Raw genomic sequence first — 23,734 nt, 5'->3', positions numbered from 1 at the left:
CATCATTATTAAATCCTCTGCAGTACCCTATTTGAATCAATGAAGGGCCAAGATGTCTTGACAGTCTATATTTTTTCTAATATTGATCTTGATGACCAAGCTGGTGCCCTCAAGTCTAACCATTGATTCAAAGAGACAGAACTGTCAAATTGGAGGCCAAATTTATGCTATTAAACGTATAGGAGTTTGCGATTAAAGAAAATATTACACTGTCATATATTTCATCACAAGCAAAGGACTCTTTCCACATACATTAAAAACAAAATGAATTGCACAGATACACTAGAGACACATGCACTAGACAATTACTGTTTTTATAGACTACATTCAAACTTGAATCTGGGTCTCTAACATAAGCTGATGTCCTTATACTTTTCTTGAATTTAAAAATTTAAGAAAATATTTTTAGGAACTGATTTTTTTTCTGTGGCATTCCCTGCTCTCATTTGCAATTCATTTTTGAGAATCCCCATCAGAATATATTTTTTTTAAACAAACCACTGAATACTGGTTCAGAATCTCACAATACATATAGACAAAGAGGGAGAGAGGATAGATGTATGAACAAAATAATGTCTATATAACAGTGTGCAAGGAATAGACCTATTTTGCTATAAAGTTTCAGCATTGCTACAGAAATATACTGGGTCTATATTTAGGTTTTCACAACTGCCAGTTTGAAACGCTGCTACTTTCTACTTTTACTTGCATTTTCTTTGTCTTTGCAAGTTGCTCTGACCTAAAAATTGGCACATTTACTGCTATAGGCAACATTTTGCAGTTTCAAGAAAATGGGAGAAAATAAGCATTACAGGTTATTAAGATTTCACGTAAGTGGAAAATTGAGATTAGGTAACGTTCCTACAATTTCTTGAAACTCAGAAGTGATTTTCTACCTAACTTTTATATTTTCTATGGTCTTTAGCCTCAAAATTTATATTCCAGATAACTGTCAGCATATGTACATTGAACCTGCTCTAATTAAGTGCATTTCCCTTTAGGGACTAAAAATGATCATATGACCAGTTTCCTCAGTCGAGCTGAAAGGTAACAAATAGTCAGAACATAATGCTGTCACCATCTTTAAATGTATATTCATTTCTAAAACTTCCCGTAAAAATAATCAAGCTTGGGTTTCACTAACAAGATAATGAATTTTTGAAGACTTATCCTTTTTTTTCCTGAAGTGACTGAGTTGAAAAAGCGTGAAGTACATACTACAAACCACCCTCCAACGAGGTTAATGACAGAAAAGAGTTCAGTGGTTATCTTTATTGGCTGATACTGAAGGGTCAGGATTTGAGATTTTTTTAATTTCTTTTTCTTTCCTTTTGACTTTCAAAACAGCTGAAGAACTAAATGCTTATGTAGCAGAAAATTGAATGTAACTTCAAGCTTACCTGTCTAGATACAAAGATGTTTTGTTCAAAACGTATAGCCATATAAAATGTCATCTCACATTCTTAGAATTCTCCCATTAATTAAGAAAACTACTGCTTAAAAATCAAATAAAGTAAGGACATTTCAAAAGAGAACAAACTTATAATGCGAAAGTGGTGCACATTTCAAATTTGAAATAAGAAAATATTTTATGCCGCTATATGTATTCTAAAATCTCTCCCCATAATGAATCTAAGAAAGAGAAGTGTAATGATTTCAGATAATTTTGTGTGGTGATTGACAACGTGACAGATGATCAATATAAGTGACAAGACAAAACAAGCCTGCTTTCAGACTAGAACAGGCCTGGTCAAAACAAGATACGTGCTCCAAATATGGTAGGTTTTCTGTTAGATCCACAATAAATATCCAATGCAGGATATGGACAATAACACAAATTGTAGTTAGTTCTATTTACACAAGTACAGTAAGTGGAGAAAAGAAACAACTCTTCACATTACAAAAGTCACAGTAATCTTAATATAGATTTATGGGGCTAATTTTGAGTTAATCATGTTTTCATCCAAGTATTAACACTACTTTGTGTTATATTCCATCCAAAGATGGTCCTTATCCTGCTTCATCTACAGTTTAAAGAAAATATCTTAATTCAGGGAGGGTTAATGTATGACAGTATTACAAAATTTAGATTGCTTTTAAAGGAATATCAAGATCAATTTCCCTTTTAGAATGTATTTGAAATTAATAACTGCTTCCATCTAACCTGTATGTATGTATTAAATTGCTATTATTTGCTAAATCTATAACTAAATGTTTTCTAAAGAGCAGAAAAAGCTTATTCCTTTGTGAACGCAGCATCATTCATTGACTACAGCATTCTCCCATTTATGTACTAGTTTATGTACTAGTTTATGTACTAGTTATAATAATGAAAACTCATACAATACTATATTTTTGCTTTATGATAATAACTCGCATGTTTATTTAAATAATTATGATTTTAGAGAGATACTCATTAATACAAAAACTCATAGCCAGATAAGACAATTTGTTCAGATTAAATGTGTTCTAGAGAACAGATTCTTTTTTTCTGGTTATTAATGTTTATTCTGGGGTTTGTAGAAAGACCTGTACAAAAAATCCTTCATTGTAGCTTTTTCCTTTTTTCTATTATCATTAATTTTCAGTTGAGAAATAAGTACAAGAATTTTTTTTAATTTTGAACCCACATGAGCACACACCCAAACAAACTTCTCTATCTGCTCACTTTGTAACTGTTAGCATGTGTTGTGAACATAAATTCAAATTGTTTTAATTTTTCACAACAAATTGCTTCTTCAAAGAGGCACGTGTGCAACAATGAAGAATCAGTGGCTTTCAAAAGGTTAAGGACAAGGACATCTATAGGAAACTTAACTAGAATAGTCTCTAAATCCAGTGATCAAATGCATTACATGTTGGCTCCTCCACCTCACTCTCATGAGTATTCAAAATAAAATCTAATTTATTTCCTCATTCTCCTTTCTTATCAAAGTCAAAATCAAAATTTGGAAAATTTTATATTTGTACATCCAGAGTAACAGGATGACATTTTAAAAAGCCAGTGAATCTGTCATTCAAAAAGGAGAAACTTGTTAAAGGGGCAATTCCTTCCAAAAGGGGTGCAGCTTGAATTTTAAGCAGATGACCTGCTGCTGCTGCTTCATAATTCTTACAATGAATCTGTGTAGGTTTCATTTCTGTCTGCTAATGTGACTTAACTTGTTGTACATAAAAGTGTTATAAATATTGATGATAATTGTTAATCATGATACAGTGTCCCATGTTAGCAGTTCATCTATTCAGGAGATAATTCTCTTCCTTGGGAAGTGTCAGTCAATCATGAGAGGTCCCCTGTTGAGCAAAGGCAAGGGAAAGGATAAAACAGGAAGGGAAAAAATGAAACAAAGGGGAAAGGATGGGTGGGAAAAGCGAGCACATCAGCATTTTGATTCAAAGTACGGCGCAGTTTTGATATAGATTACTTGACTGTTCTTCTCTGTGTCTATCTTCGGTTTGTAGTATGGCTTTGAAACAGATTTCTTTTTAAGAAAAATGTTCCACAAAATGGGGAATCCCAATCCAGGAGTGCAGGGTCTCCATCCCCTAATGGGGACACAAAGTGCAACAGACAGTCCTCTGGAGAGCTTCAAAGCATAAGCAAGGTAGGGGTGTTCAGTAAAGACTAACATACTCCATATTAAACCCCATAGACCATATGTAGCTACTCTTATCCATGTAGGCAACTTGACTAACCCTTTGACGCATTGATCTTATCCTACTGTGCTGAACTAATTCCTAGTGTATATTACTCCCTAATTTGCCTTAGCAAACTATAGGGAAGCCTAAAAAAAAATGCATTGGGCTAACAGATTGTACTGGTTTTGGGTTTCTTCATACTGCTGATGAGGTGCCATGTTTTGGATTAGTGATGAAAACAGTGTGTATAACATAGGGATGTTTGAGTTATTGCTGAGCATTGTTTGTGCAGTGTCAAGGTCTTTTCTACTTCTCAGACTGTCCTGCCAGTGAGTAGGCTAGAGGTGCACAAAGAATTAAGAGTAGACCTCTGGGCCACGTAGACCTAATTGCCCAGGATCATGTACAGATAACTTTGAATATTTGCACATTGAATATTGGTACAACTCCTTGTATTGTACCAGCTGCAAATGTGCTGAGAATACACTCTGCCTCACCATACAAAGCATTAACAAAGGAGTTAAAATAGACTGAACCCAGTGTTGTCCCCTGTGGTACCTCCACAGTTTCTGGTACCTCCTCTAGTTTCTCCAACTAGAGGTTGCATTGCTGATCACCTCCCTCTGGGTCTGGCCATTCAGGCTGTTTTTAATGCACTTCAATGTCTGCTCATTCAGCCAGTATATCAAAAGCTTCTCTAGGAGGAACTTATAGCAGAGGTGTTAGTGAAGTCCAGGTAGAAAACACCCACTGTTCTCCCCTCTGCCAGGCCACTTATTTCATCATAGAATTTTATCAAGCTGGTAAAGCATGACCCCCCTTTGGTGAAGCTATGCTGACTATTCCTGATTTTTTTCCTATCCTTCATATGCCTGGAAATGTTTTCCAGGATTAGCTGTTCCATTACCTCCCCAGAGACCGAGATGAAGCTGGACAGCCTGTAGTTCTCTGAGTGGTGTATATGTTGTTAGCAGAGTAATTTTATAATTATTTTTATGACTTGTGTCACAAGATGAGCCGGAGAGACCTTTTTACTTGATAATATTTGTCCATGCACTAGTAACATGATGCGTTCTTCAAAAACATATCAAAACGAGTCTGAATATCCAAGAGTGTTCTAGCACTAAAAAGAAAAACATTATTTATTTGAAAATCACTAAGAGATTTTTTTAAAAAAAAGTAAACAATGAAAAACACACAGAGATGCTTGCCTGTGCTTAGCTGAGCCAGATATCTTCATCTGAATCTATATAGGATTCTTTCCCAATGTAGCAGTATTTCTCCTCATTTTACTGCAGCCTTCATCAGAGGTGAAATAGAACAGAGAAGTGAGGGAAGAGGAAATGGAGGAAGGAAAGAAAGGCAGAAAAGGATCTATTCAGAAAACCAGGAATGAGGAGAAAGAAAGACTTAAAGTCTGGATAAGACAGTTGCACTAGCTGCAACCTATGTGGGTTTTGAAACATAGGGTGATGTGGGAACAACTGCACGTACTTAATGGTCTTAGCATGGTGGAGGCGGCTTCAGTCAGATGGGCCAGATACTCTGGTCAGATGGGCTCCCTTTAGGGAGGTAATAAAATCTATAGCTTTATGCAGACATGCATGTGCATTGCAGTAACACTTTTAATACAAATGAATGTCTTTGGTGTTCACCTTTTAATTGTTCTAAACCTGGGATCTGGTCCAAATCAGCACACTTTTTCTATTACAATTTCAATATATCTTTAACTAAACTGATATTTTTAGAACAAAAATTTACTATTCTTAAAGCATTCAAAGCACGTATCTGCCCCCTGAGCATCCATTTCATAATCAAAGAAATGTACTCTGCTGATTTTACTTAATTCATGTGTGACTGACCGCGAAATGTATCTCTGATTTTTATCTTATTTACTCTACCTATATTTAACTTATGTAGAACCCTGGTATCCTTCTGTCAATTCCCAGTGTAACTTACTCTTAGTACGGCTTGAGTAGAAAATGCTGTGAATGACATAGCAAAGCCACAGTGGCAATTAGTTAGCAGCTAAGCCCTCTTCATTCTGCAGTTATCACAGTGCTACACCTCAGCACCATTGTCTAGATTAAAAGACAGCTCATTTACCATTTGACTTTCCTGGTTTGTTGTGGTTTTTTTTTTTTGGTTACAGGCACTATATATTTTCTGTTCTTTACTCCTGCATTATCTATTCTCTTTTAGTGACTTGTTAAGTAATGTTGCTTTCCTTGCAGCTTTAATAGCCCACTCTTCTCTAACTGAAGGAACTCTGCTGTCTGAAGAGCAGCGTGTTTCTGAAGTAAAGTACGGTGACAGGCAGGAGATTTTATTTTGTTTACTTTTTAGACAGATACTCACTGTTTGACTCTGTGCAAATCACTTAGGAAGTCCAAATTTACAAGCATTTGCACAAAGTTTGGGCGTCTTCATTTTGTTACCTACCACGGAGTTTTGTTCTGAGAGGCGCTCAACACAGAGAACAGCGGTTAAACACAGTAAGAAGTGCAGGTACTTGACATATCCAAAATTAAAATAGAATTAAAGTGTTTAAAAAATAAAATCTTGAAGTCCCTGGTGATTTCAAGCATTTTTTTTACTGATGCCTTGAAAAATACTGTTCCTTGATTTCTATGTATGCAAATACAAAATAGTCTTCACAAGGTCTGTTGGTTGGAAGTGTTTCTAATGCTGGTTAGTATTGCTTGTGTTATAGAATGAGACAATAACTCAGCCATGTTAATATCATTGTTACCCATACTGGAAGTGTTACAGACAAGACCAGGTGGAAATAAACCAACTGAAACTTAGACTCTGTTTGCTAGACTGTGGCTATTCACCAGGACTTCTGATAAGCAAGACTCAGCCAGTCTTCACTGAACATTGATCCACATTATTGGGTGTCTTATGAGTCAAAACAAAAAATTAATTAGTCATAATACTGTCTTTCCTCCCAGAAAGTGTCATACATCTGTGAAAAGAAGCATCCCATTAACTAGATTTGAAAATAAGTACTTTGCCACAATTAAAAAGAATCTGAGCAAACAGAATATCACAAATACCACATAAATCATTACCAGTAAGTATATGTATGATTAATAAAGTGAAGATATATGTACATCCAACTATTAAAATTACTATCAGCTGTCAATAATATAATATCAATCAACAGTATTGTAGCAGTCAATAATAACAAAAATCATTCATAGACCAACAATCAATATAACAACCAATAAGAGCGACAACAAAGTAGGTATATGCTTACAGATTACTACAAATTTAATATTAGTAAAACAACTTATCACCAACAGAAGAGCAGATACACTTATGATAGATTACTTATGAGGAGGGCAAACCAGTCATCAAGAAAAATCCAGGCATCCCAGAGATGGGAGGACAAACTGAACCAATCCCCCAAAAGGGCCTAAATAGGGCACCAATAAAGTAACAGATGGAGTCTCACTTCAATCATTATCCACATCATGAAGTCTGGAATAAGACTCCAAAATCTCATAGAAAGTTTGTACGGAATTCAACTTGTTTAGTAAAATACATGTAGATACAGCATGGGAAGTTTGCAGAGAGAGATGTTCCATTTAGGATAAAAATTAAGTCATTTTCAAATTGAAGAGACATAAGAGGAAGTAGGACACCACCACTCTGAGTAGCAAATAGATGCTGTTGATGCCTATTCTTGACCTGGAACAGCCAGTAGGTGATGATGTTTCTGTTCTCCCAGCCCAATCTTTTTTTCCCAGTTGGCTTACAATTTTTTTTTCTGGCAATAGGTGGCTGTTACAGTTTCTAAGGGTTTGCACTTTCTGATGATATCTCAGGCTGTCACCTATTTCTAGATTCCCAGCCTGTGCTTCAGAGAGGTCAGCTGCACTTTTCAAGGATCTGAAACCCAAAGTTTCTGATCCCAAGGCCCAGTTCCCAGGCTTTCAGTTCTCAGGCTGGCAGGCATTTCCTTTCCTTAGTAATGTTTGCCTTTCAAACCAGGCTACGTGTTTGGGTACTTACACCACAAAGTTATAGTATCAGTTATGATTTGAAGTAAAAACCCAAGCTCAAGCACATAGCATCGTGTTATAGAAATTCTACAGGCTTCTCTGCTGATGCTAGAAAAACAGGAAACAGAAGCTAAATATTACACTACCTACAAACATTTGCCCAGTGGGCAAATGGTCTTCTTTTAGAGCTGAATGTGTGTTCTGAAATATTCAAGTACAAAGTTAGGAATTTTTCTGCTCTAGAATTTTGCTCTTTGAAAATCTGCACCTAAATAAGGAATTATTTTTTTCTGTTACACAGCTCAACAATTTTCTGGAAATTCTTGTTATAACCTTCATCTTTATTGGCATTGGCTGCTAGTGACCTTTCACTTGCCATGAAGTGGCACTTTCATCTCTCCATGTTTTTCCTTCTGGAAAATGGATATTTACCTTATTGTGAAAAAATTATTGATATACTTCAGACAAAACCAGTGCTAAGTGTTACAGATATTCTAGTGACAATTATTATTTTTATTATAATGCAGGGGGTGGGGAGAGAAGGGCTGTTCTGGCACCACACCTACTCTTTTGAAGTTTGTAGAAGGAAGGTGCATGTCAGGATGTGTATGACAACATAAAAAGTACTTGTGAATATCAAGACCTCCTTTAAATGAGGAGGTTACTATATGTTTAAAGGCTTGAATAACACTCTCAAATTCACTTTACCAGACTAAAATTTCATTAAGTTTTTTTTATTATTATTAATTGATCTACAGAGAGTTTGCATATATTTGAAAGAAATTCTTAGATTCACAGAAGTTACAAAAATTTTCCCATAGGTTGAGTTCATTAACTACAGTGAAGAGTCTAAAAATCAGTCTGAGGATCACAACCTGCCACTCACTTTGTGATATTTATCTTTCCCTCATGCCTGCTTGCCTTGTGCCCATAAATAATTTCTCACAACTGCAGAATTTGGCTTTTTCTTTCTAAGTGGAATGATTTTCTTCTTCATTTAAGTTTGGAATTAGACTCGTCTTCCCTTGACCTGACCAAATGATTGCCCATCACTTAAGCACAGAAGTGCTTTCTTACTTCCAAGTAAATCAGCTTAAATCCTTGCTTACTTTCCATTAAGGTATGTGTTATGTGTCTGATCCTTATATGAATAAATTTAAAGCAGAGATTAAAAGATAATGTGAGGTGGGAGAAATTACTGACTCATGGACTAGCTATAAGTGTTTAAATTACCTTGCCTCTGAAAAGGCTTGGGCTGAAATAGGACAACCTGTGTAATGACCAGTATGCTTCATAAGGAGCCTGAGGAGCAATTTCTTGTCTTTTAGATTTTCTGGTGTATCTACCCCCTGTGTCTCTTCTCCTATTCCCTTATAATCTTCACCTGTGAAGACTGTTCAGTACCAGAAATAGATTGAAGCAGAAAAGCAGAAGAAAAAGATGCTAAATGGAAAATGCTGCATTAAGAATTCAAAAGCAGTCATGAAACACACATACGCAGCAGAAATACTTCAGTTTTTCTAGCAAACATATTCTTCAGTGCAACCTACAGTACAAGGCCTCCCAGAGGACATTTAGGAACTCAATTGTCTTTGATTTTGAAGGAAACTACATTTGCTGAGGATGGTGCTGTCTGTCTTACAATCATCAGGTAGTCTAGTTGCACAGCAGGATCCTCTTGCCTGAAGTACAGACACAGGTAGCGAGAGCCACTTCAACCGTCTAAAAATGCCTGGCGTTTCCCCCAGTTCCTTGTGAGAGGCATTAAATTTCTTAGAAAAACATTCATCCACAGAGCTGATGTTGCCTTGACACATGTTTTAATTATTTGAAAATATTTGACATAGTAGGGAAAAAAGATAAATGCACTGGGAAGAAGATCTGATTTATCCACTTCAAGAAGAAAAGTGGAATTACTAAATAGGCAGATGAACAAAAGGTACTATTTTTCTGAACCATGCTGCATTAGAAGCAGTAGATTTGTTTAATAAATGCAGAAAGGCAAGTCAATTGCCAGGGTATTTTAATGAAAAATGAAGGATATTGCACTTCTACACAGAATGAAACTTTAAAAGGGCATAACTTTCTTGTGAGAGGTTAAAAGCATTAGGAAGATCTATACCTCTCTCAAGCTACTTTTTCTAGCTAACTACAGCAGGTCTCAGTCAAATATCTCCCCAAACCTATTACCTCTCTATTTCCCTCTCCTACCTTGCCCTTCCACAATATTTAATAACTTTATCACTGCTTCCCCTTTCCAGCGTATATAGATTCACTGATTCTTAAGTGGCCATTAATGAGAATGTAATCTGTCTTCTCTGACTTTCACTGGGAAACTGCTTAGCCCTACAGTAACATATTCTTCACAGACTTCCTGCATAGCCTTTCTGTGGATACTGATTTTACACTCTCCTTCTACTTTAATTTCCTGTTCACTCTATAGTGCAGCATCTATTAGTCACAGAAAGTGGGAAAGTGTAAGACTCTGTAGCTGGAGTACTCTGAGGCTTGCAAATAACCACAGAAAGGTTTTAGACCTTTGGGTGTAATGGGCTGTAAAAGCAAAAGCTGTGATTTATCGTTTCTTCCAGTTACTGAAACCTAATGGCTAGACCATCTTCTATGGAATCCAGTGTTCTGCAGGTGTTTAAGATGCAATGAGAATTTCTAATAAATAGCAGTCCTTTTAATGCATCATGTTACCATGTTATTGTGCAACCTTATATGCACGATTATTTTTTTGACATGTAGTTCAAAGCTGAAAATAGTACAGGTTTATTTTTATTTTTAAAGAAAAACCTGCTTTATAAAATGAAGTCTGTGACCATTAGTAGCGAAAAACCCAGATGAATCATTCTTGTGACTTCATGTTAAACCAGTCTAAAGTGAAAAATATTAATATATAGATATATAGATATGTATGAACACACAGTAATAGTTTATGTTGTACATAGACTCTCACACAGATCACAGATATATACCTCTGTAAATTACGCAAGAGAAAGAAATTCAAGGAAACAGAAAAGTTATGTGCAAATCATGTCTAAGATAAGTGATTTGGCATTATTTCGACAGAAATTTTCCATCCTTGTTTCTAGTTTCTACTGCTACACTGCCTTCCGACATATACATTAAGTATATAGGAAACACCACAGGATGACATGATTTTTAAGGGTAATGGCTTCCTTTCCCTGTTGTGATGGTAAACGCTGCAGGCAAATGATTGATCATCTTCATAACATCTAGGAATTTGTTCCAGAAGGTGCTGTGAGGAAGCGGAATCTTTTATGCTCAAGATATTTTTATGGCCAAAAAAAGAAACACACCTTGTATATAAATTCAATAATTTCCTGTTAGTATAATTTAAATTCTGTCTACTTGAAGAATTCCTATTGGTTCACTTCTTATTCAAAAAAAAAAAAAAAAAAAAAAAAAGATTGGCTTCAGTCTGAGTAGAGAGTACAGCCAGATGTCAGCATCCTGAGTCCTTACCTGGAACTCCTGCGGATGATTTATTACTCCTTATCCAAGATTCATGTAGGGACATTTTTTATTTGTTTGCCAGCTTGCTCACAGCTTGCTATTTGTTCACTGGTTTTCAAGTGCATGCTTCATCCAAATTTACTATGTATGATTCGCTTTACATATATTAGATAGACACATGTTCTTTGTTCTCTTTATTGCCTGTAAAACTGATATTATCAAGTCTGTTCCTCCTTAGCTGAACATTGGTGGGTTGTTTATAACATTGGGTCTCTATCATCGACCTGTGTCCTTTCTCCTGTCACTCTGCCTCTCTCTGCAGTGCATCTTCCATCCTCACTTTCCGGGTCTCTATTTCTCTATGTTATGTGGTTATGTTAGAGTCATAAAATAAGGTTATACACAGAATAACTACACATTACTGCTACCTATATGAAAATTGTTGTATGGAAGGAAGAGCAAATGAAGGGGCCTCAGTTACCTGGTCATTCCACAAATTGCTGTTACAGCTCTGGCAGCTACAACAAAGTTTAACTAGGTAAAATGAGTTTAGGCAAAGTAAATCTGACAAGCCCCAATCAGCCCCTTTGCAAAGTTATTACAAACACTGTGGTCTCTTAGCAGCAGTGGCAATATCTTATCCACTTAGCTACAGAATCCATTCCATTCAGAGAAGCATCTAGTGAGTTTTCTACCCTTTAGATAAATGAGATGCTTCATGGCCGAGACCTGGAATATCCAGGTGCTGATTGGAGAATCTACTATTTTAGTAGTCAAGGAAAGAAATAGTGGTTGTGTGGAAATGCTTCTGCTGGAGGTGGGAACTGAAGCTCTTCCTCTCAAAGATGAATAATGGCTCACCCCTTTCAGGATGTGTCTGTAAATGATTGCTAACAAAGACATTCTTAAAATACAGAGCAATGACATTCCCTATTGAAGGTGCCAAAGGTATGTAACGAAATACAATTTTGAAGATTTGTAAGAATATGAATTTTTATTGCTAGAGATTTCTCTAACAACTAGACTGGGAGAAGAGTGTATTTCTAGGCTTAGTCACATGGATACTTACGTAGATAATTATCATTAGTAATTAAAAACATACAAATACTGTAAGGGAATGGGAAATAAGATCTAATTCTCTCTCTTCCAATATGGTGGCTTTATCAGTGATTTCCAGTAATCTTTCTCTTCATAATCTTTCTCTTCATAATCTTTACAAAATTATCACTGTTTTCTACAAGGTGAGACAGCTCTAATAGAAAAGTCAGCACTTTACCTTCCTTTACCTCACAAATCTAAATGGCTGCTGAACTGCACATGCAGTTTTGAATAGTTCAAGCAGTATAGGATTGAGCTGTAATATCACTTAGGTAAATTCTTATACACTAGACTGGTCTACAAAAAGTTAATGAGAACAAAATCAGAATATCTCCCTTGTACACTTTCTTTTTATTAATATGCAGTGTAAGTCTAAACTACTCTCCAGTTCCTGAATTCAGTGTCTCTCGAAAGGCAAGGTCTAGGTAAATTTTTCAATTCAAGCTTCAAGGCCAATGCAGTGGGGAAAGATTGTTCATAACTCTCGAGTGCATTAGGTATGAAATTGATAGTTAGTTCCATGACAGTGCCTTTTGTAGAAGAACTTCATACATTTGTTTCCTGGTAGTGACATAGACAGGTCTGATTAGGACAGTTAATTGGATTTTATTTATTTACTTCCTTATTTTTTACTAGGCCTAAAATTATTCCATAAATGAAGTTCTCAGCTGCTGACTGATTCCCAGAAAAATATCTTAGGTAGAGAAGGATTTGAAACAGGAAGACATTCTTGTCAGATTGGATACGAGAAAAACTGGGAAAAAGGAAAACTTTAAGATGTTATAACTGTGTTTACTGTTTGGTTAATAAAGATTCCTGGAGGAAAAAGACTGATTTCCAACATTCATGCGAAAGTTAATCCAAAAACTCACATTGCATCATAAAAGTGCTGGGTTTTTTTTTTGGTCGGTTGACTGTTTTTTGCTTATTTAATAGAGAATGCTAATAATTGTTCAAATTTACTGGAAGTGTTGCAATTTGTCTGTTGTTGCCAATTTAACACAGTGACTGGATATCTAAGTAGAAGAGACTCTGATTCAAACAATAATTATTTTAAGGAAATCTTATGTTGTGTTTTTTTAGGATGATGAGCCAAATACGCCAATGGTATAATTTCAAATGAGTAATTCGAAAAGGAAGTAATCAACAAAGTTGTAATTGCATGTTATCTGGAGTAGGTCACCTAAAAATAATATTATGAGACAGCATCTTTAGAAGAATGCTCATGAAGTGATTTAAATTCAAACTATAGAAACTATTTGATATTTCTTCCATTATTGATGAATATACATAGACACAAAAAGTTTATAATGTAGATCTGTAACTTTTCCATTCTTCTCAGTACTCTCCTTTTTTTATAGGGCAACAGATACAAAAGAAATCTTAATTCCTGTTTATTTTTCTTTGTTGTTGCAATAAATATGTTTCCCCTGGCAGCATAAACCAAAGTAATTTTGAATCCAGAATCCATTCTGAAACAAGAAAAGTATATCAGTTCTTATCACCAACCAACAATGTCATGTTATGTGACGTACAAGGAATGAAACATTAGAGTCAACTGAACAGATCTCCACATTCAAGATGGTTTGAGTCATCTAAGGCTTCAAATACAGCTCTATGCATACCTATAACTTTGGTTTTTGTCCTGTTCCACAGATTACTGAAAAGAAGTCTTAATACATTTTGATTCAGTTCAGCATCGGTTTTCACTCATACAAGAACTATTCTGTGGATCTCATATCTGTTTGACGGACAACTTCCGTACAGCTAACAGGAGATTTGAGGTAGTAGAAACTTAAACTAAACTTCTTTTGAAATATGTTTATGAAATTTATTGCTTGCACCTATTAGTTTATAAAAGTGAAACCAAATAGAAAATATTTCATCAGCAATTTAACCTGAATAAGTTTACAAATGTAGCTATTTCAATGTAACATGGTTTCATTGTGGAAGATAGCAGATTTGTTATGAGAAGCTGACATCACAGGCGAATTCTCATGAAGGTAAACCTAAAGCTCAAGGATAATGTATCCTGTTAGGCAGTCAGAGTTTGTTTCCAACTGATATGAAGTGGTTTGTTTCCAACTGATATGAAGTGGTTTGGGTGACTCAGTGTACGTTTTATTAGAATATTCAAATAGATACAAAATTGTATTAATGAAGCAGGAGAATGTCAAAAGCGGTGTACTCATTACGAGCATATTGTGATACAAACCAGAGTGATGTAGCAGCTGTAGGTATGAGTAATTTGAATCTGATATTCATTATCTAGATGAATGATGGATATTCATTTTAAATTTATCGTTAATACAGCCACAGATGGAAATAAGATGGAGTAAACGTCTGTGGTTATCTGTTAACTGATGTGCTTCATCATTTAATAGCTAAATGGCTTATGATCATGTAGTTCAGAACACCTCTAATTAATTTTTGAGTTGAGTCTTTATCTCAACCTCAAACTATGGTTTATTAGTAGGTCAAAATAGCGAGCTTGCTAAAGTGTAATGTGTGGCTGTGCAAACATATTTGGAAGCACATAGTTCATTTGTGGATGTCAGATGTTTTACCTGCCTACCCAACTAATTGTGAATGATATCAGAAAACTAGAAAGCCGCTGTAATGAATGAGACAGACGGTGACCTCCAAACAGACATAACTGAATTAGAACTGATGAATTTGATATGAGTATATTCACAGTGTCATTTTAAAAACAACACACTTTAACTAATTTTTTTTATCAGTTTAACTAATTTTCTTGATCTTGACAATGTATTGCAACTGCTAAAAACGTAGGAAAGATTGGTGGATTAATTTTGTTTTCTCCATATTAGCCTTATTAGAGTATCAGATTTATTGAAGGATGTTCTTTATTTTAAAAAGTATTTTGGCTTTGAGTGCACGCAAAGTGGACATTCTAGCTTCTAGAGGGTCTCTTTAGTGTTCTTGATGAGCAAGAGGTGGCAGGAGGAGAGAAGAGGGAAGAGTTTTTCCTTCATATTGAGTGAAAAATTATTCTCTTTTCATTTTCTTGCCAAAGAACAGCAAGGATAAATTTAAGCCATAATTTTGTTTGAAAATTTAACATTTTACTGATTTCTGTTTCTCAAAAAAGCATCTATTTATGTTTTGAATAATTGTGTGCTCTGTGTCCGAAATCAGTTATTCTTTAGGCTGAAGGCTTTTGATAGTCTAATTTTGACAAATATGTCTGGATAATTAATGTAGATATTCTTTCCACATAAATCTACAATATCAAGTGATAAAACTAACTTCTGTCTTGGCAGCCTTTGTACATGATGTTAATTCTGTCCTTTGTTGCAATACAGCAGAACTAAGTGTGGTGTCTGTTTCTTAAATCCGTATATCTCATTCCTAATAAATGTTAGTGTTCACTTACAGAAATTCCTATGTAGAAAAAATAACATAAATTGCCAAAGAAACACAAATCACACTGTGTTTAGTTCCACTTCTATAAAGAAAGGTGATTTGGCACAATATTATGCCTAAGCAAGATCTTCTTATCCACTGGTGAAGAATATGCCCTCAAAACAATATTTTTTGTACTCTATGCTCTCGACCTCTTAGTAAGTACACAGTGTGACATAAAACAGATTTAGGGAGAACACTCAGCTCCTCTGACTACAGTCACTTATATTTTTTCTCAGTTCTGAGACCCAGGAATACATTCATCCCTCCTTTCCCAAAATGCACAAGATTTCCTTTTTTTTTTTTTTCATCTGAGATTCTGCTAAATTCTCTGTTTCTGTTCTTTATTTCTGTGAACTTATCTTTTGTTGGATTTCTCACTAATAACATTTACATACACAAAAGTTAAATAAGAATAGGTGGGGCACATCAAACTCATTTTACATTAATCGCTCAGGTAAATGTAGAGCAACAGTAGCAAAGCTTACATAAACAAAAGAAGCTTCTCTGATGCATATTTTTTAATAGGTTTTATCAGTCTTTATATAGTATCTATCTTTACCGTGTGAACCTTGGCATAGTGATGAAATTTAATAGATCTTTTTAGAACTGCTCTTGTTTTTAAAATTTTGGGGGAAAAAATATATCAGCTAGTTAGAAAAAAAGTTTCTAAAATGAGCTGGGGGGTTATATTAATATCATTTTAGAAGATCTGAAATTCTAAGAGTTGTAACAGTGATGGACAGCTACAAGAGTAGCAGTGATTTTCAAAAATACAACTCTGTATTGTCTTCCAAATGTGAAGATTGCAATAGATTAACATACTGAAAAAGCAGAAGGACCTGACATGAATTAGTCATTTTCTCTATGTGTGGAATTTAACAGTCCTTAAATGGCTCATGCTGGATAAAAGAAAAACAGAAAAATGACCTTTATCTTTGTCACCACTGCAAATCATGTTGTTCCACTGTTCCAGTGATGCGTAGAGGTGGAAATAATGGAGATGAGTACAATAGACTTTTCCATAGACTGAGTTTTCCAGGTCATTTAATTCTCTCTACTGTCTTCAGAACCTTTCCAACAGAGCTAATGATAACAGATTGCCACATTATCCTGTTCATGGTGACCTGTTTGGGTAGATGCCAGAAATTCCACTCACTCAAAAATATGTGTGAAAAAAAAGTGTTTACTGAATTCACTTCTGCTTACTGTAATGGATTCAGGGCAAATAAAATAACATATTATTGAGTACTTCATGTGTTAAGTAATGATTTGATTATTTTGAAAATTGATACTTTAGATCAGGGTTGCCACTCTGCTGCAGCAGGTTTTGAGTTTTCCTTGCAAGACTCTGGCTTTCTGCCAGTTTGTGTTCCATGGGGATAGTTCTCCTAATCGGACAGTGTTGTTTTTTCACCATATAGTCAGCTAAAATTATCCACACTAACTCTATCCTTCCTAAACCAGAAATATATGTGGCTCTGGAGTTGATGAATGTAGATATTTTCCTGAGGACTGTGCTTGCTTTTAGGGTGCAGAATCTTAGCAAACAGCAAAGGAGGAAGTCTCATTACCTGTGTATATAGTAGCTTTCTGTCTCAGACACTGACAATTTTGAATTTTACCCTAATTTTTTATAGCTCTAGCTTTAATATAACTTTCTGAGAACGAGGAATCTTGAAATCAGAAACAATTATTTTCACCATGTAAAGATGTGCCTGTGTTTAATGAATTATTTTAATTTAATAAATGTATAGAAATCTGTCCATTAACTACTTGAATATTCAGTGTTTCTCCATTCCAATCAGAACAAAACAATTATGTAAAAGACATTCTTTCAGGGAGTTCTACTTTTGAGATATCTTGCCCTTCCATGTTACTTCCAACTAATTTTTAACAGCTAAGGTGATCTAGTATTTTAAATGTTTGCTGTTTATTTAAACTGATTCCTACTCTTGGGCATTTTAAAAAATATCCTTTTTTTTTGCCTTTTTAAAAAATACATTTGAGTTCCTATATATATATAGGTGTTCATATATATATGCCATACTTGTTCCATATGAATGCAAAATTCAGTTTAAGAGTATTAGCAGAGGTTACTTACGATGCATCAATGATTCATTTAGGTTTCCCGTGAGGACATCTGTTTTTAACTTAAGATGTTTAATCTTATGTTGAGCATGTAAGTCACCTGCATAGGTTTTTCTTAATTATAGATGATAGAACTAGAAATACCAGTGGTGAAAAATACCGTGAAATCTGTTTGAGATACAGATGCTCTAATCAGAAAAGGCTTCTTTTGGAGTTGGTTTCACACACGAAGAGCTCAAATTCCAATATTACATAAAGAGATTTGCCATCTTGATCTAAAGTTTGGCACTTCAGCAGCTGCTTTTCTCACAGCTGAATCATCTCACATGAGTAACAACTGCGTTTTCAAGGTGGGGAGAGCAACATAGTCTGAGGAATCATGAGAGTTATCACAGGTAGTAGCATTAATTGCTTCAAACTAATTTTAAAAGGAAGATTTAAAAGGTTTTGGACTTTTTTGCTTGGTATCTTGTTGGCAAACAGCATGCTTCTGTTCTGAGAAGATTCATATTTTCAAGGCCTGAAAGGGCTATAGTGATTCTCCTCTTTCCTATGTTTTTGCAATAGAAATAGCTAGAATATCAGTGGGTTTAGACCCTGAAGTCATTAACACTTTAATTTTATGTTGTATGAAATTGCTTAATTTTAATTTTGTAATGAAGTCTTCAATTTTCTGCTGCATAGATTTGTAAAGGTTAAATTTGTATAAAATTAAGACTGGATGTTAATATAATTTTTTAAAAGTCTTCAGATTAATATCAGAAGTCCTGTTGGACTATAGTCCTGAAGTATTCAAATATTAGTATCATATTCATTAATACTGAGTACATAACTTGATGGATTAAATAGTGATATATACGTTTACAGTTCACTACAGACTAATGAGAATCTAATGTGTAACATATTAATAGTGATTCACTGCCTTCTGTTAGAGTAGAATGGGGAAGGGGGAAATACTATTTTAAGTTATGGCATATCTTCAGGCTTCAGATCTGCTGTAGATCCATCTCCCTACAAGGCGTAATTTTTCATGAATCTTGATGTGATGTAAACAAGAAAAGATTTTATCCTACGGTAGTTTTTAGGCTCAGTCTGACACTACTATAAAGCCTAACCAATGACAAATCATTGCAAAACAAGTGGTTCATTTCTCTCCTTGCTATCCTCCCTTCCCAGCAGCAGATCCTCAAATTGTATAGCCAACACATAATTGTGGAAAAGGGCTTGAGTCTGGGTTTATTTTGTGGTTAAACCGGTATACTAGATGCAAGGGAACTTCAAGGTAGCAAGACTGCCACTCTCTGTGGCAGCTTGCTGTCAGATTGACTTTGCTATTGCACTAAGCTACAAAGTATGGTTCGATTTCTGAAGCAGGGAAGATCCCTGTACTGATATAACCTCAGAAACCCCAATGTGAATGCAAATGTTGAAACCAATAAGCATCTAAATCATGAAGACCGACAGGTCATTGTCTATGTCTTTTAAGGTAGAGTTTAACTATTACCATTTTATATGAAATTCAGATATTTGGATGATAGTCAGCTGTAGGAATCCCTCAAGTAATTCTTGAAGATGCCTGTATTTTTCACACCTTTTTTTTCAGCACAGAAAACTGGTGGACTAAAATAGATAATAAAAAACCAGTGAGAGAGCTTAAGTCTTGCGTAGATTTTTAATTATAGAGTTTATACAGACACAACATTTCAGAATAACTAACTTCCAATAAGCATGTGTGTATCTGTTTTTGTATTACATTCGTATATATTTCAAGTTTTCAGAACATATGTTTACAGTTGTTATTGTTTTATCTCCCTACACTTGAAAAGAAAGCTAACATATAAATGTGCTTATGACATGCTGCCTTTTACATGACTAGAAGGAGAGATAAAAAGGCTGGCAAAACACTTTGATTCTGTCTCAAGTTTTCAAACCTAAATACACATTCATAGCTAAAGCCTTGCAAATATCCATGTTTTAAACATGTGGATTTTTTTAGAAGGGTTCTAGGCTACAAATAGCAAAATGAAACACTTAGATTATTTTTCTGGACTGTAAACTACAGAAGAAATCTTAGGAAACAGCGTGTATTGTTGGGTGTTGCAATGCTTTTACAAATACAGTAGAAAATCCCTAGCCTCGCACAAAAATTAAACGATTACATAGTATAAGAGAGACACTCTGAAAATAAGCATTAAAATCCTTAACATGGAGCAGAACTTTATCAGCAGTTTCAGGGGGGAAAAAGGTAATTAATTCTGCTTTATTTGTTCTCACTATAGTAATTATTGCTATTTATTTGTAATAGCAAGAGTAATTTTCCTATCTACAGGCCTTAGAATGAAAGCTACTTTCATCCTTCCAACAACATATGCAGTGGGATTTCTGAAGAAGTTTTGTGATTAATTCTTTCAAATTCATGTGGATGTTATTATTGTCTTAATCTAATATTTGGTGAGGACAGAAATGAGCTGCAAAATATTTGATGACATTTTGCAAATACTGTCTTATCAAGCTTGTGATTGCCAGCTGACAAGCAATTTTAGAAGTCAACAGTCTTGTTAGTTAATGTTAATGAATTTGGCAGTCACATGTAATTGGCTCTTACCTTGGTTTTCATGTTTTTATGGGATCATGTGAGGGCTTCTTCAAAGTATAGACTTCACATTTATTGATTGTGCAACTGTAAAACCATTTCTTCTAACTGAGGTTTGCCTGGATTTTCCATCACATAAAATAAAATAAATAACTGCCAAATCTGGTAAAATTAAGTAGCTCTGTATAAAAAAAACAAAGTCATCTTCCCTGCTTGCACTGTGCAGAAGAGCTTGACTCTTCTCTCCTCAATGACCTCCCCATAAGCACTGAGGGCTGTTGTTAAGTCCCCACAAAGCAACCTCTGCTCCAGGATGAACATGCCCATCTCCTGCAGACTCTTCTCATAAAGCACATGCCCCAGCCCCACTGCCTTGGTGGCCTTCCTGTAGTCCCTCTCTCTCTTCTGTCTTGTACTAAGTGGTCCAAAACCAGATATGGTATTCTAGATCTGTAAATTCTCAGAGAAGTGAGAAATGAGACACTCTTTACCTTAGAAGACGTGATTCAGAAACATGACTGATTTGGCACTGTTTTCTGGTTTTAGACCAACTCTCATTTACAGTAGCATGAATCAGACTTTCTACTGTACCAAAATAAGAATTTGGCCTTCAGACACACACATTCAAAGGGATGTAATACTCATTTAAAAAGAGGATCTTATATAAACCCTCTTAAAAATTCCTGAACTCAGGATCATCAGAAGGAGGTAAGAGGTAATGTAGGAACCACAATGTTCTAATCTGGTTCCGTAGGGACATTCTTCAGTTGTTTTTTTCAGTGATATTTGCACACCTACAGAACTTCCCATTTTCTCTGTGTCTGTGAGAGAGAGAGAGAGAGAAAGAAAGAACAATTTCTAACTGATATCAAAGGCATCCCTGTGAACTTGTTTTAAAATGTGAGAGAACTGTCCTGGTTCATGTTTGAAAATGAAATAGCTGAATGGGGCTGCTCTGCTCACAGTTTGACACTAGGCACTCAGGAAACAATCCTTGTCCTCTGACTAAGAACACAGCTGTCATCAGAGTAGCAGCTTCCAAGACAGTAAACATACTGAGGAACTCCTTAAGAAACCAACATCCTACAAGTTATTTGGGGAAAGGAAGATGTAGTTTTACACATCGCTCCCAAGTTTTTTATCTTTACCTTTTCCTTCAATACCCTGAAGTATAAATATGTTTTGGCTTTTTACCTTTGGTTTCTATAAGAACTACTTATTAATGTATATTTTTTTTATTGTTGTTGCACAGCTTTTCCTGTTAGCTGATGGCTTTATCTCCTGTTTGATCATTGTACACAATAGGGTTGTGTTTTCCTGCTTTTAAATGCTGACAGATATAAGTGTGGGCTGTTCAGGTAAGAGAGAAAAGGATGTACATAGAAAAGAAAAATATGTATCATCCTAATGTCAGTATCTGATGAAAGGAAATATCAGGTTTATTTCGGAAAGGGAAAACAGTGTGTCTGTATGAACACAAGAGTTATAGCCAATGAATCCTGTGAATAAGTGACCTTTCTGTGGGTTTTTATGTTTTTTAAGAAACATTAAAAGCATGGACTGAATCTTTTCTGTTAAAAAATAGTGTGTAGTCTTTGTGATTTAAGAGTTGAAAGTTGTGGGTCTCTGTTTATTATGCCATAATAGAGAAGAAACATGTAGCTTTTTCAGTGTTTCTCTCCTTTTTCTCCAAAAAAAAGTTCTGGATTTCAAAAAAATTTTTTTTAGTGTAGTTGAGAAAGAAGTACTCTTGAATGCTGTAAAACAAGTCTCTTGATAGAGATTCGATTTCCTGTATGCCTTTGCATCAGCATCAATCTGGAGAGTAGTTTCATGGGGTACCTTAGCCTAGCCAGACCAGCTCTGCTGCCCAAAGTCAGTCCTTGAGCTCTCTTGTTCCAGAAGGGTTTCAAGACAAGGCTGTGGCTGTCTCTTACCTCATCCCCAAGAGAAACTTCACTCCCTTGTAAGCAACTCTGTCTCTGGCATAATACCTTTCAGCCAACCTAACTCCTTTGTAGTCGGACCTTCTTGTCCTCCATGGTGAATCATTCCTCAGACACAAAATACCACTGCTAAGCAGTTACAATTAGGATTTCCTCTTCAGAGCTAAAACACATTTTAAGATTTGGGAGTAGAGAAGGAAAGGGAGGGTGAGAGCAAACCTTCAGAAAGTCATCTGGTTACAACAGTATCAGTTGATAAATGAACAATTCATTCTTTGAGGACAAACCAAACAGATCTCATAGATGAATGGCCAAGTTACATCAACTGAGGAACAAATGATCTAGTATAAACACTATGTGAGGATAAAGAGAAAAAAGATGGACTGCTGTCCCAGTCAAATAATCTCATTAGCCACTTAGAAAACAGAAGACATGCCATACATTACAAACTTTTAACTCACTAGAATGATGTGGGGACCAGAGCACAAAAAATAAATACAACCGAAAATACTCATTCCATGAAATTACATCAACATAAAAAACCCCAAAATCTCAAACCCAAGACTACTGGGACAGATGGTGTAGTGCAACAACTCCAAGGAGCCCACATTGTCCATTTCTATGTTTTTAAACAGTTAAGTAAAATCCATAGCATAAATAGTGGTAGTGTAACTGCTGACTAAAAAACTAGGTGATACAGGAAACATAAGGGTTTGTGTGAGAATTAGACTGGATTATGAGGAACTAGGCTTGAATTTCACTTCTACTTTTGCTTTTCCTACAGAATATATAATTGAGCAGCAGAAGAACAAGGGATTTTTCAACATTGGTTCTATTACTTATTTTTATTTTCCCTTTCGTAGAAAGGAAAATGAAGATGTACTATTATCCTACTGAGTTCCAACTAAGTCATCAGCATTATTTAAACTCCAATATGTAGTTCATAATTTGTCCTAAAGACTTGTTTATGAACATAGTAAAAGAGTAATAATTCAAATGGGGAGGAAGAAAGACACCATTTAAAATCCAAAAGCTTTTCTTCAATATTTTTATGCTTGTATGAAAATCACTATAAGTTTGTTTTCTGTACAGATTTTCATGGTAAAAACAAATAAAATCTTAATAATTCTTAAGACCTCAATATAAGTCACTATGAAATGGACATATTTTAAAATATGGTAATTGTTATACATAAGTAATCAGTCATGTTACTAAATTTAAAAATAATTTGGTTGATGAGGAAGAAATGTGTTTTTCTTTCATAGTGCATTCATTTTTCATAACAAATTAGTGCCCACATAAATTCAGTCTTCCAGACAAATGAACGTTCAGTTAAACGGGAATCTAGAATTTGCACGTTAAAATAAATGCAACTGTACTGATCTTAACAACTGAATTAATGAATGCATATGGAGTAGTCTCTATTTAGCTGATAATATAAACATTGT

At 35.1% G+C, this 23,734-nt stretch overlaps 1 long non-coding RNA gene across 3 annotated transcripts in view; it reads left to right on the top strand.

The window, feature by feature from the left end:
- The window catches only part of LOC128850909 (uncharacterized), a 373,443-nt gene that overhangs the window by 158,270 nt on the left and 191,439 nt on the right, over positions 1-23,734 (top strand). For all 3 annotated transcript variants that reach the window (XR_008448142.1, XR_008448144.1, XR_008448143.1), the window contains exon 2: positions 13,887-14,014. This is a non-coding gene — a long non-coding RNA (uncharacterized LOC128850909). The remainder of the gene's footprint in view (positions 1-13,886; positions 14,015-23,734) is intronic.

The sequence above is a fragment of the Cuculus canorus genome, chromosome 1 (assembly GCF_017976375.1).
Source record: "Cuculus canorus isolate bCucCan1 chromosome 1, bCucCan1.pri, whole genome shotgun sequence".
NCBI classification, from domain to species: Eukaryota; Metazoa; Chordata; class Aves; order Cuculiformes; family Cuculidae; genus Cuculus; species Cuculus canorus.
This window is presented reverse-complemented; position numbering and strand designations above follow the sequence as displayed.